Here is a 14,706-nt window from a genome sequence, read left to right as displayed (position 1 = left end):
TGAACAACCCTTTTCCAATCTGTCCTCTAGTTGCGAGTGGGTGTACGAACTAGATCTACACAGACAGTGAAGCGAACGAGAGATGTTGCTTGTCAAACCTTTTGGCAGGGACTTGAGACTGGAGAAGCATCGTGCCAATGGGAAGAATATGAAGTGATTGACAACGGAGCTATACCACCACCAGCCATTGATAGTGAATGTCCTCCTGGTAGTTCGGATGCAGTCGGAGATCAATTCACAGAATCCACACCCGCAAAAACTAAGACGGCGAGAAAGTTGAAGAAATTGTTTTATTCACCCATCGCCGGAGAAGGAACAGATGTTGCAATGGAAGAGAATGAAGTAGAGGACAATGAAACACCATCAATATCACTGAACATAGCGGAAGACGATATCAGAGATTCTACCTTTCATGTGAGTGACATGTCCTCAACGTTACAGGCCGAACCAGCTGGGATGCAGAGTGACAGTATAAGGAAAGAGGCCAAATTCATTGTATTCGATAGTTGTTTGATTGATATTATTATTCGGATTAAATGTGGGCATTTGGTAGGTGGGGAAGTATGTGGGGAGCCGTTGATTAATGTGACTCGTGCAATTCGAGGCACTAACCTTAAAATACATGCCACCTGTACAAAATATCATCCTTTCACATGGTCTGCACAACCTATGCTGGGACAACTGCCAGCAGGCAATCTACTTTGTGCAGCGGCTGCACTTTTTAGTGGTTCAAGTTTTAAAAAATTAGAGTCTTTCTTTCAGTTTGTGGGAATCCGTTTCATTGCGAAAACTCAGTTCTACAAATACCAAACCGATTATCTATTTCCAGCCATTAGCGAAGCTTGGAGAATGGAAAAAATGTCTATTGATAGTACATTCGCGGGCAAACGGTTCAGGCTAGCCGGTGATGGACAGTGCGACAGCCCAGGATTTTCAGCCAAGTACTGCACCTACCACTTTCAGGACATGGAAAGTAAGAAAATTGTGAGTTCGGTGGTCGTGCAGGTGTCACAAAGTACATCCTCAGTGGCCATGGAGAAAGTTGGCTTTGTAGCATCATTGCAAGAACTACAATCGCGGGGAATGGTGATCGACCTGATAGCCACGGACAGACACGTTTCAATTGCCAAGACAATGAGAGAACAGTACAAAAATATAAATCACCAATTTGACGTTTGGCATCTTGCAAAATCAATCAATAAAAAATTGTCGGCTGCAGGTAAAAAAAAAGAATTGCAAGGTATTTCACAGTGGTCCAAGTCAATCAGCAACCATCTTTGGTGGAGCTCAAAAACATGTGGAGGGTCGTTGGAAATTCTACTGGAAAAATGGCGGTCAGTAATGCCACACTGTACGAACGTTCACCGATGGAACACGAACCAACATTTCCACAATTGTGAACATGGCCATTTGTCCACAGAGGAGGCACGGAAGAAGAAGTGGTTGATTCCTTCATCACCCACTCACAAAGCCATTGAAAAGATTGTATTCGACAAAACTCTATCAAGAGATTTGAGAGGACTGACGGAATTCTGTCACACAGGAGATTTGGAGGTGTTCCACAATATGTGCCTAAAGTACAGGCCAAAACGATTGCATTTTGGCATGGAGGGCATGATAAATCGGACTCTTTTAGCGGTCTTGGCACATAACCATAATGTTGGCCGTCAACAAAGTAGGACGACCGGAACTTTAGGGACGCTTCGCTACAATAAGGCCTTCACTAAAAGAAGTAAACAATGGGTGATCAAACCAGTGTTTGAGGATATGCAATATGAGTTTATTGAGAAACTTATTGTTGACGTCCTAGATAGGCACATAAATGGAGTTGTGAACGAACCTGTGCAGGGGACAACTGCATTGCCACCCAACATTGCATCTGTTCCATGTCCACCTAAAGAAGAACTCATTGAGAAATACACATCACGGTTTAAATGATTGTAATTTGATTGTCTGTTCTCTCAAGTCTCCTCATGTCGCAGGCCCATTGAATATGTGTATCTAGCCAACCTTGTTCATTTGCGCATTAAATTAAACCAAACAGTAATATAAATCATTTTTCAATAAATATAGAATCTCTCCGTATTTATGGTTCTGTGTGGCTGCAAAGCACGCAGACAAAATGCAAAGATGGAGTGTAAATTTCAAGTCCTGTGAGAATGCCTTACACTGAATGTAGCTAACTTGGAATGTGTGCTCGTTCGAAGTGAAGGTCAACTGCTTTGATTTTTTCTCGGGTGCCAGAATGGCCCACGACTCAGAATAAGGTTCTATTGTATTTTGACCTTGACAGGCCTGGACCACGTAAGAAACGATAATGAATATAATTTCAGAAACGAAAGCCATTTCATGTTCGTTCATTAGAAGAAATAACGTCGGCATAGAAGGAGTGGTATTTCGGGGCTGCCCTACGCACAGACGCAATGGAAAATGCAAATATAATGTAAGTAACTCTTTAGATGAGTTTATACTGCAATTTAATTACTATACAGTTGCTTTAAAGACGGGTTAAGTTGTACTTGTTCGTTCTATGTGGCGTGTTGTTTTGTACCGCGCACTATCTTGGGGAGAACCGTCTACTTGGCCCCCTTCCCGCCCCTACCTGCAAGGCTAAAAACCTCGGGGTCATCTTCGACTCCACACTCTCCTTCTCTCCTCATATATCTGACGTTTCTAAGAAGTCACACTACCAGCTGCACCTCCTCAGAGGTATTCTTCCCTTCCTCTCCTTCCCCCAGAAGCTCACTGTCTCCCGAGCCCTGGTTCTCTCTAGGCTGGACTACTGTAACAGCCTCTATCTTAATCTGCCTGCCTCCACTCTCCGCCCTCTGCAACTTATCCAGAACAGAACTGCGAGACTTGTCCTTGGCCTCAAGCGGGCCCTTTTTATTTATTATTTATTATTTATTATTTTATTACGCTACTTACCTTGTACTGCACTTCCCCCCCCACCTCCTCTCCTTGCACTTTCTCCTTTTCCCCTTACCTCTGCACTTGCGCGATCTGAATGACACCTGGCCTAGTAGGATCGTTTGTCTGTCTTCCCCTTGTTCCCCTCCCTCCTTGCCTCGTCGCGCCTTGAAACACTTGTGTATAGGCGCGTTACAAATACCATATCATATCATATCATATCATACTTTTACGGAAGCACCTCAAAACCTTTGCTTCTGCTTTCTCTCTCCCTCTCCCCTGCTACAACTGGTCCACTGTCTGCGATCTCGGTCCTGGGCCCTTCCACTCTCCACCTGCACTCCCTGTCAACCCCTGCACTGGGGGACTGTCTCAGTATCCTACAGCCCCCCTTGACGTTTAAAACCCAGTTGCACTGTCCTAGCTATGAAATAATTTCCAGACCTAATATATAAAATGAATAATTTTAATAAAGATCTGATGGTGAGACTAATTTCCTTTTTTTATGTTTTTCAAATAGATACATCGTCCATTATTGTCTGTGTCACGAGTACCAGACACCGGCGGATGGCTTCTATAATCGCCAGTTGCTTCTCCGCGTGAACAACGTTAGCACCCTGACCATTTTGTGGGACGATCGCCAAGTACAAGTATGCCCTTACGCGGTACTAACGGCTAGATGCAACATACAGACCGTTGTGGTGCCCTAGTGCCTCGTTGTTGGAATAGCCATGCGATTATCAGTGCGACCGAAGAGCTTATTTTATCGTAAACCAACACCATGTCTACTGCACACGAACATCGCTTGCCTCAAGACGAAATATTTTGGATCGAGAGCAAATAAAAATTCATTTATCTAAGACCCTGTGTACAGCAAAGGAACATCGTGTGCCTCGAAACGAACTTTTCGGAACGTGAACAAATAAAAATGCAAATCGCTGAATATTCTCAAAACATTTGATGTCAAATAAATGTACTTTGCCAAATGTACAATCTTGCCGTTTGCTTTTAAACCACTGTTTCATATTCCGAATTGTGGCGCTGTATTGTGAGATGATCTAAGACCCTGTGTACAGCAAAGGAACATCGTGTGCCTCGGAACGAACTTTTTGGAACATGTGCAAATAAAAATGCTAATCGCTGAATATTCTCAAAACATTTGATGTCAAATAAATGTACTTTACCAAATTTACAATCTTGCGGTTTAATTTAAAAGTACAGTTTCATATTCCCAATTGTGGCGCGCTGTGTTGTTTGAGCTCATCTGTGTTGATTTCCTGGTTCTGTGTGGAGTCGCGTAGAAGACGCCCGGGCGCGTTTGCCTACGCAGCACAGTCACGTCACGGATAGAGGCGGGGAATATGAATGTTTTGATCAAGTCTGTTTCAGGGGCGGGGGATTTGATTTAGTGCCGCAAAAGCAGGTGAGCCAGGGCGATGCGGCAAGTGATAGGATTATCATAAAATGGCGGCTGATTTCGAGTGCGTTAATGGACGAAAAGTCGGGTAAGGTCCATAGGAAAGTTTTCCACGATCTACCGAGTTATGCTTAAAAACACATGGCCGAACCGTAGGGACAATAAAAAAAAAGTCCCGGAACTCTCCTTTAAACTAAGATGGAACTTGTTATGCAAGGAAGTGTTTTTGAGGAGATGGGCAATACAATTGGATGATTCTGCCGGCAGGTTTTGTGGCCTACCTGGAAAAGTGGAAATGTGCAAACATCTTTTATTGGGATGCTCGGTTTTAAGTGCACAATGGACGACCTATATGGGGAAGTTGTGTAGCTCTTTTAGTATGTTCCATGTCGATTCCTTGTGGCAACGATGTGTTTCTGTCTATAATACTTCAGATGGTTTGGAAATGGCATCTCTTTCTGAAGTTTTTAACTCTAGATAAACTTCATGCTCCGCTGCCATAAATTAGTATGGTAGCAGGGAGTGGTTTTACATATGTGGAACGAATTGTCTTGCTATGAAAATGTAATCCCTTTTAACTACTTTGGGATGTACTTAACAAATGTATGTTTTAAGATTGTGTGATGAATTTTTATAAATTGCTGTATTAGTAATATTAAGGTTTGAATAAACCGAAACAATAAAAAAAAAGAATTTAGCCTTTAGGCTTAACCTCTGTAATGCATAAAATTGTATTTGAAAACGTAGTTTCAACCATTACCTTACATTATCCATGCCTACTTTTGACATGTCCATACCACTACACCTCCAAACAACTACATCCCTATGCCTCCACATCAACACCACTACACTCCCAACCACCACTGCACAACACCACTCCACACCACAACACTACACCAATCCAAACCACACCACTACACATCACTCCACTCTGCACTACCTCTCCACGCCATCTCTCCACATCACCTCTCTCACCACCACTCCACGCCTCCAAACCACCAATACATGCCTCTACACAACCACTCCACATAATTGTACACATTCCACACTACCACACATCTATGCCACCCAATGCCACAACTACACTCCATGCCACCACAAATCCACACTACCACACCACAAGCTCATGCCACCACACCACCATTCTACATCACTACCACACGCCTCCATCTCCACACCCCCAACAAGCACACCACCACTCCACACCCCCACTCCACCACTCCACACCACCACATCCCACGGATCCAATACATATTCACACTACCACTCTATACTGCTACTCCCTCCCAAACATCACTCTACACCAGCACACCACTACTCGATACCACCACTGCACACCACCACATCACTTCACACCACCACACCTCATTGCCACTACACTACCACCACACACCCAAACCACTATACCACAGCACAAATACAACCCTATGTCTCCACACCAATAATCAACACACTCCAGCTACCACACCACCACTCCACAAAATCACTCCATACCACTACACCATTCTAAGCCAAGCCACCACACGACTACACATCACAACACTCCTCATTGCACCACCAGTCTACACCACCTTTCCACCGACCACTCCACGCCACCACTTCACACCACCACTCGACTCACCCACACCTCCACATCATGACACAACCACTCAAGACCACCACACCACCACTTAACACCACTACCACATCATTTCACACTACCACACATCTATGGCACGCAATGCCAACACTTCAAACAATGTTGCCACAAATTGACACTATCACGCCACCACTTCTTGCCACCACACTAACATTCTACATCACCACCAAATCCCTACACCTCCGCACAACAACTATCACACTACTATTCCTCACTACCACTTCATTGCTCCACACTACCACACCACCAACCCCTACATCTCCACACAACCACTCCATACTGCACACCTCCTGCCACCACACTCCCCACCACCACTCAACACCACGATTGTACACCACCCACCACTCACCACCACTCTAAATAACCACCACTCTGCACCACCGTACCAACCCTTCACTCCACACCAACACATTACCCCACACCAACACACTTCACCACCACACCGTCAAACCCATACACCTCCATGCATATATTTCCCCACACTAACAACCACCACATGCCCAACCACCACACAACCACTCCACAAAAGTGGTCCCGGGTGGATAGCTCAGCGACAACGTGCTCACCTTGCAAACAAGACGACGCGAAGCAACACAGGTTCTATCCCCGGGTCCGCGCTTAGAATCCTCTGAGTATTAAGCGTGTTATAAATACACAACTAAGACATATTCCTGTATCTGCGCCTCAATGCCCCCAGGCTGTGTGAGTGCTTTAAAAATGCAAATAAAAAAACACACAAAAAAACCCACTCAGCACAACTACACCACTCCAGACACTACACAACACCACAACACTCCAAACTGCACCACACTTTGCACCACCACTCTCCACCACCCCACACTACACCTTCACACCACTACACCACCACCTCAAACCACACTACCATTCCACATATTCCACACATTTCACACTAGCACACTCTATGCCACTCCATGCCACCACAAATTCACACTACCACACCACCACTTAATGCTATCACACCACCATTCTACATTGCACCACACCCCTCCACACCCACAACCAAAACACCACTACTCCACACCACCATGTCACCACTATACACCATTAGCACACCACTCCACCCACCTACCTCTCCACCACTTCACTCCACTACTCCATACCACTACTTCTGACCTCCACTTCACATCACCACCACATCTATTGCCATACCACCATACCAAGCACCACATCACCCCACAACTCTACCCCACCCACCACTCCACCCCATGAAACCACACCACCCCACAACACCACACCTCTTAATCCCTGCCCCATCTCTAACCCTCACTCTAATAGACCTTAACCTAACCACCATCCCCTTTCTACACCCATCACACCTACTCTACACCACCTACATTCTATCTCTGCCCCCACTCTTCCTCACCCCTGTCCATCCCAACCCTGTTAACCCCTGAAGCACACCACTTTACCCACACCCACCGTTCCTCACTCCTTTCTATACCACACCCACACTTCCTCAGATCTCTCTACCCCACCCACCCTTCCTCACCCCGCTGTCCCCACACCCACCATTCCTAACCCCTCTCTCAATCATGCACCCCTTGTCACCACTCTCTTTTGTTTTTTTTATTTAGCAGTTTTAACGAAAATTACAATTGATCAATTTGTTTTTTTTTACAAAAGAAAAGGTAAAATAGAAGTCAAGGATGAGTTACATTTCTGACATCACTAATTAAGTCGACTTTTTGTGAGATAATAAAGTCTTTCCGTCAAGGTGGGAGTTCCTTTCTGGCTTTGATTTCCCGGAAGATCACTGACACAAACTCTGGCAAGCCATATGTAAGAGAATGTTTAGAGCCTTCCATCAACTGGAGCCAAATCTCCTTGTCTGTTAGTGTTCTGTTATCAACAAAGAAGTTCTTTATTAGATTGGATCGAATATCGTCGGGTCCCGGGCAGTTCATGACCAGATGGTACAAGGTTTCTGACGCATGGCTACATAATCTGCAGTTATAGTCTCTAAGTAGTTTGACTTTCCTTGCCTCGAGTGCTTCTTTGTAGGTAGTAGATTGAAAAATACTCTTAGAAACTGTTGTTGAGAAAGATCCGATGGGAATCGGCTCAGGTATGGTAGAATTGTTCCTCGCCTTTTCACCTCTGAGCACCGCTTCCCATACAATTTCAATCCTGTGACTGACACCAGAATATCACCACTCTCTAGCACCACCCTGTCCTCATCCTTCTATGCTCCCACCCACCTTTCATCACCCCCCTCTAACCTCACCACACTGAACCCCGATCATCTACACACTCCACAATGCCTTACTCCTTTCTATCCATCCACCCTACCTCATTCTATACCATGCCCCTCTCTAATCCATCTAACCCCACCTCACCCCAGGCTACATTTGACCCACTCAGCACGTTGCTCAAACACCTCACGCGACCCCACACCAGCCTATCTTCAACTTCCCTACCGTACCCACCCAAACACCATGCTCACCTCTGCCTAACACCTCAGCTCGCCTCTTCTCCCATCTACCCTAACTCAACCTTATAATCACCATGCTTACCTTAAATCTCCAAACATGTCTACAAGTTTGTGTTTCCTGACATGTAACATTACTAATATACATGGTAAACAATTCAGTATGCTACTGTGAAGTCTTTCTACTAAGTTTAATATTAATGTTTTTTGTCCAGTAGACATGTTTGGAATTACTGGGCAGGCAGAGCCCAAGGCCCTGATTCATTGAATTATTTGCGTGTAAAACAGGAATTTGCGTGCCATTCTGCCTGCAAATCCATGTTTGACGAATGGGGCTTTGCAGGCAGAATGGTACGCTAATCCTCATTTTACACACAAATAATTCCATGAATCAGGGCCCAAGTATTTACTGCATTCTTAGCTACGAATGTAAAATTGAATAAACTAAAATTCAATAAATTATTGAAAAAGGCAAAATGATTATCTTTTCCAATCCTTGTTTGTAAAAGAAGATAGTCGTTCTACCTGCATTGCAATTCACACACAAGCAAGCATGCCTATTCACATATCTTTGCACATACAGTAGAAAAATCCCCTCCCCATCACATACACACCCACACATGTATCAACACAAATACAAAAAGACAAACACTAATGGCCCGATTCATGGAAATTATTGCAGAAATCATGTAGGGGCCGCACGCAGAGAAGGACACTGCGCGAGTCTACGTGCAGATGAAAAATGCACGCCATGCGCACCATGGATTTTACTGTGCAAATTAACCGCAATCGCAATTCGTGCTCGGAACGCTCCTGACCCGCCCACATGCAAAGCATAAACAGCCAGAACAGCTACCTTCGTATGAAAATTCGTAGTTGAAATGTCAAAAAATCTGCTTGCGAACCCCCATAAACCATCCCAGAACCCTGCTACACTGAATACGCATCCCACTAAGTTGGATAGGAACCCGGGTTGTGTACATGCACCCCAAAAATCCGACATGCAAACCAGCATCTGCGCTGCCGCTCCTATGCACAATTGTTCTTACGCCTGCCTTCGGGTGGTGGATAGTATGAAGGCCTTAAGTGGACATTTCCCAGCCGAGAGGTTGCGCGATCGAATTCATGAATATGTCTCGTACTGTGCAATAGTGGGCGTGTGAGGGACTGCCTACAGGCTGTCCCTCGGAATGCAAACTTTTTCGCAAGTTCTTCCCAATTTCTGGTGTTTCCGCCCCCTTCCCAGCCCTATGTGCAAGCCACACCCACGCTTTGCGTGGAGTCTCGCGCAAGGCGCTCAAGGGCTCAAAGAGATGTGCTGTGTCTGCGCGAACTCAACACAAGTCCAGGAAAAGTAGCGCGCATTTGATTCCATGAATCGACAAAAGCGGATTTGCGCACAGTTTGGCACGCAAGTACCCTTTTTTCCGCCCAAATAATTTCCATGAATCGGGTCCTAATTACACAGACACAAAAGCAAACCTTTTACCGCATAGACCGACGTGCATACTTGTGTTCTTGTAATTTCTTTTAATTAGCACTTTGCAGCATCTGTTACTTATTCCCGTCATTGTTTTCCACGATTTGGTGCTTATTGTAGCACCTGAGAGAAGGTTCATGGGGTGATAGGCGAACTTGACGCAGTCAGGGTAGTGATCCCATGACACACGGCTTCTCCTTTTCCCAAGGCACGCGCTCTGCCCTTGAGGTATCCTCCCCAATGTGTACAAGCACAGAGGCAAGCCGATATGCACATATAGAAAATTACAACCAAACTCTAGATCCCCGGGCATACCCAGGGACACAGACAGTACGTATACACAGAGACATATAGGCCAAAAGACGCATGCCTGTGCTAAAACACACGAACACGCGCGTGCACACACCCGTGTACGCACATACACAGACACACCCACGTGCTTGATAGCTTCATTGTTGACTGTGGCGCCGGAAGATGCGCAGTCCAATACCGGCGACCCTACCCAACCAAGCCGTGTGATCTGGGGCATATAATGTTATCTGTGCCTTACTTGCCACATACATCAATACCCGGGGCACTTACAAACAGTATAAACCCAGGTGAAGTCTTTTGCAGAAACTGAACGCATAGGCACAAAGCCAATATGCACACTTGCAAACGCGAGTAAATACACATACATAGCCAGGCAGCGACACATATCCACACATTTTCTCATATATGCACGCATTCTTCCCAAAATCAATGCACAAATGTGCTAACAGTCGCGCTTTTAAGCAACTGTCCACATGTCCAAGACAAACACACAAAGGGGCACACAACCACCCACGTACTTTAATTAGAATGCTTCCCACTGATGCGCACTTCAACACATCAGCCACCGCTCCCCAAGTGCGTGAAGGCAGCAGCCCCAGGAAACAAACCCGGCAGAACTTGGAAGTGCGTTATAAACTCATATCTCTGACATCAGTGGACCCAAAAAAACACGCGGAAAAGTCGAAAGCAACGCATCACTCGCATCACCTCCCAAGCATCTGCATAATCGATGCAGAGGCAATATAAGTGAGGAGGCAGCACACAGCGGAGAGGAGGCGTGCTGCTGGGTGTGCTCTGTGCCGTGCATAGACTGGAGGCAGGCAGAGCGTCTTCAGAGCTGAAGTGCCCTGGAAGACGCACCACAGCAGCTCCTCAGCGCCAGCAAGACACACGTGCAGCCGAGAGATCCGCGGACTCCCGCAACGAGCAGCAGGTATGGCGCTTTCATTTGAGCAACGTGCTGCGAACTCTTGCCTTTTAAGCGTAATGACTACTCTTAGTTAAATGCACTGCTCTCAGATTTCGGGGCGCTGACTTAAGAACGAAAAAGAAAGTTTCGAAGTGTTTGCGTCGACCGATTTCGGGGTAAAAAACCGTACAGTATTTCTACTAATATATAAGCAACCCCAGATCATCTGTGCATCAGGCGGTCTAGCGGCGTGAAGTAACAACTCCGAGAGTTGAATGTGGCGCTGTAGCTGACTCTGCAGCCATCCAGGCATCCACCAGTGGTTCTCCAGCAATCAAAGTGTGAAGGGAGTCTTCATCCAACGAGGCTCCTGCCCTGAATGGGTCTCCATGTAGCCAACATAGCTCCTGGCAGGGACTCTCTGCAGCCATAGCGCGTTAGATGGGGCTCTGCAGCCAGTGGGCTTTTGATATGGACTCTACACAGCCAACTACACTCTCAATAAGGGCTCCCTACAGCTAACATGACTTGATAGGGGCTCTCTGCTGCAACTGAGGCACTCGATAGGGGCTCTCTGCAGCAACTGAGGTACTTGATAGGGGCTCTCTGCAGCAACTGAGCCACTTGATAGGGGCTCTCTGCAGCTAACACGACTTGATAGGGGCTCTGCAGCAACTGAGGCACTTGATAGGGGTTCTCTGCAGCAACTGAGGTACTTGATAGGGGCTCTCTGCAGCAACTGAGGCACTTGATAGGGGCTCTCTGCAGCTAACACGGCTTGATAGGGGCTCTCTGCAGCAACTGAGGCACTTGATAGGGGTTCTCTGCAGCAACTGAGGTACTTTATAGGGGCTCTCTGCAGCAACTGAGGCACTTGATAGGGGCTCTCTGCAGCTAACACGACTTGATAGGGGCTATCTGAAGCAACTGAGGCTCTTGAGAGGGACTTTCTGCAGCAACTGAGGCTCTTGAGAGGGACTTTCTGCAGTAACTGAGGCTCTTGAGAGGGACTTTCTGCAGCAACTGAGGCTCTTGAGAGGGGCTCTCTGCAGCCACCCAAGCTCTCGATTGAGACTCACTGGAGCCAACGAGGCTCTTGATAGGGGCTCTCTGCAGCAACTGAGGCTCTTGCGAGGGACTTTCTGCAGTAACTGAGGCTCTTGAGAGGGACTTTCTGCAGTAACTGAGGCTCTTGAGAGGGACTTTCTGCAGCAACTGAGGCTCTTGAGAGGGGCTCTCTGCAGCCACCCAAGCTCTCGATTGTGACTCACTGGAGCCAATGAGGCTCTTGATAGGGGCTCTCTATAGCAACTGAGGCTCTTCAGAGAGACTCTCTCAACCAACTGAGAATCTTGAGGGGAGCTCTCTGCAGCAACTGAAGCTCTTGAGAGGGACTCTCTCAAGCAACTCAGGTTCTTGAGAAGGGCTCTCTGAACCAACTGAGGCTCTTGAGAGGGACTCTCTCAAGCAACTGTGGCTCTTGAGAGGGACTTTCTGCAACAAATGAGGCTTTTGAGAGGGGCTCTCTGCAGCCACCCAAGCTCTCGATTGAGACTCACTGGAGACAATGGGGTTCTTGATAAGGGCTCTCTGCAGCAACTGAGGCTCCTGAGAGGGACTCTCTCAAGCAACCGAGGCTCTTGAGAGGGGCTCTTTGAAGCAACGGGGCCTCTTGAGAGGGTCTCTCTGCAGCCACCCAGGCACTCGATTGAGACTCACTGGAGCCAATGAGGCTCTTGATAGGGGCTCTCTGTAGAAACCGAGGCTCTTGAGAGGGACTCTGAAGCAACTGAGGCTCTTGAGATGGTCTCTCTGAAGCAACTGAGGCTCTTGAGAGGGACTTTCTGCAGCAACTGAGGCCCTTAAGAGGGCGTCTCTACAGCCATCCAGGCTCTCTAGTGAGACTCTCTGCACCCACTGAGGCTCTTGAGAGGGACTCTCCCAAGCAACTGAGGCTCCCGATTGAGACTCACTGGAGCAAATGAGGCTCTTGATGGGGACACTCTGCAGCAACTGAGGCTCTTGAGAGGGACTCTCTGCAGTCACCCAGGCTCCCGATTGAGATTCACTGGAGCCAATGAGGCTCTTGATAGGGGCTCTCTGCAGCAACTGAGGCTCTTGAGAGGGTCTCTCTGCAGCCATCCAGGCTCTCGATTGAGGCTCACTGGAGGCAATGAGGCTTTTGAAAGGGGCTATCTGCAGCCACTGAGGCTCTTGAGAGGGACTTTCTGCAGCAACTGAGGCTCTTGAGAGGGGTTCCCTGCAGCCACCCGGGCTCTTGTTTGAGGCTCAATGGAGCCAATAAGGCTGTGATAAGGGCTCTCTGCAGCAACTGAGGCTCTTGAGAGGGGCTCCCTGCAGCCACTACACAGGCTCTCGATTCAGGCTTACTGGAGCCAATGAGGCTCTTGAGAGGGGTTCTCTACAGGAATTGAGGCTCTTAAGAGAGGCTCTCTGCAGCCACCCAGGCTCTCGATTGAGGCTCACTGGTGCAAATGAGGCTCTTGATAGGGCTCTCGTCAGCAACTGAAGCTCTTGAGAGGGACTTTCTGCAGCAACTGAGGCTCTTGAGGGGGGCTCTCTGCAGCCCCCCAGGCTCCCGACTGAGACTCACTGGAGCAAATGAGGCTCTGATGGGGACTCTCTGCAGCAACTGAGGCTCTTGAGGGGGGCTCTCTGCAGCCACCCAGACTCCCGATTGAGACTCACTGGGGCCAATGAGGCTCTTTATAGGGACTCTCTGCAGCAACTGAGGCACTTGAGAGGGACTCTCTGAAGCAACTGAGGCTCTTGAGTGGGACTTTCTGCAGCAACTGGGGCTCTTGAGAGGGTCTCTCTGCAGCCACCCAGGCTCCCGATTGAGAATCACAGGGGCCAATGAGGCTCTTGATAGGGGCTCTTTGCAGCAACTGGGGCTCTTGAGAGGGGCTCTCTGCAGCCACCCAGGCTCTCTATTGAGGCTCACTGGAGGCAATGAGGCTTTTGATAGGGGCTATCTGCAGCCACTGAGGCTCTTGAGGGGGACTCTCTGAAGCAGCTGAGGCTCTTGAGAGGGACTTTCTGCACCGAGGCTCTTGAGAGGGGTTCCCTGCAGCCACACTGGCTCTCGTTTGAGGCTCAATGGAGCCAATGAGGCTCTGATAGGGACTCTTTGCAACTACTGAGGCTCTTGAGAGGGTCTCTCTGCAGCCACCCATGCTCTCGATTGAGACTCACTAGAGCCAATGAGGCACTTTTTAGGGGCTCTATGCAGCAACTGAGGCCCTTGAGAGAGGCTCTGCAGCAACTGAGGCTCTTGAGAGGGGCTCCCTGCAGCCACTACGCAGGCTCTCGATTGAGGCTTACTGGAGCCAATGAGGCTCTTGATAGGGGCTCTCTGCAGGATTTGAGGCTCTTGAGAGGGGCTCTCTGCAGCCACCCAGGCTCTCGATTGAGGCTCACTGGTGCCAATGAGGCTCTTGATAGGGCTCTCTGCAGCAACTGGGGCTCTTGGGAGGGGCTCGCTACAGCCACCAAGGCTCTCGATTGAGGATCACTGGTGCCAATGAGGCTCTTGATAGGGCTCTCGTCAGCAACTGGAGCTCTTGGG

At 47.9% G+C, this 14,706-nt stretch overlaps 1 protein-coding gene across 1 annotated transcript in view; it reads left to right on the top strand.

Moving 5' to 3' along the window:
- The first annotated feature begins 10,861 nt into the window (after window positions 1-10,861).
- TRH (thyrotropin releasing hormone) overlaps window positions 10,862-14,706 on the top strand; it is a 132,004-nt gene continuing 128,159 nt past the window's right edge. Inside the window, exon 1 of the mRNA XM_069643428.1 lies at window positions 10,862-11,141. The gene's annotated coding sequence lies outside the window, so the exon portion shown is untranslated. The remainder of the gene's footprint in view (window positions 11,142-14,706) is intronic.

Source organism: Ambystoma mexicanum, chromosome 2p (genome assembly GCF_040938575.1).
Source record: "Ambystoma mexicanum isolate Mex_15411 chromosome 2p, UKY_AmexF1_1, whole genome shotgun sequence".
In the NCBI taxonomy this organism is placed as follows: Eukaryota; Metazoa; Chordata; class Amphibia; order Caudata; family Ambystomatidae; genus Ambystoma; species Ambystoma mexicanum.
The sequence above is the reverse complement of the archived record's forward strand: the minus strand, read 5'-3'. Positions and strand labels throughout refer to the sequence as shown.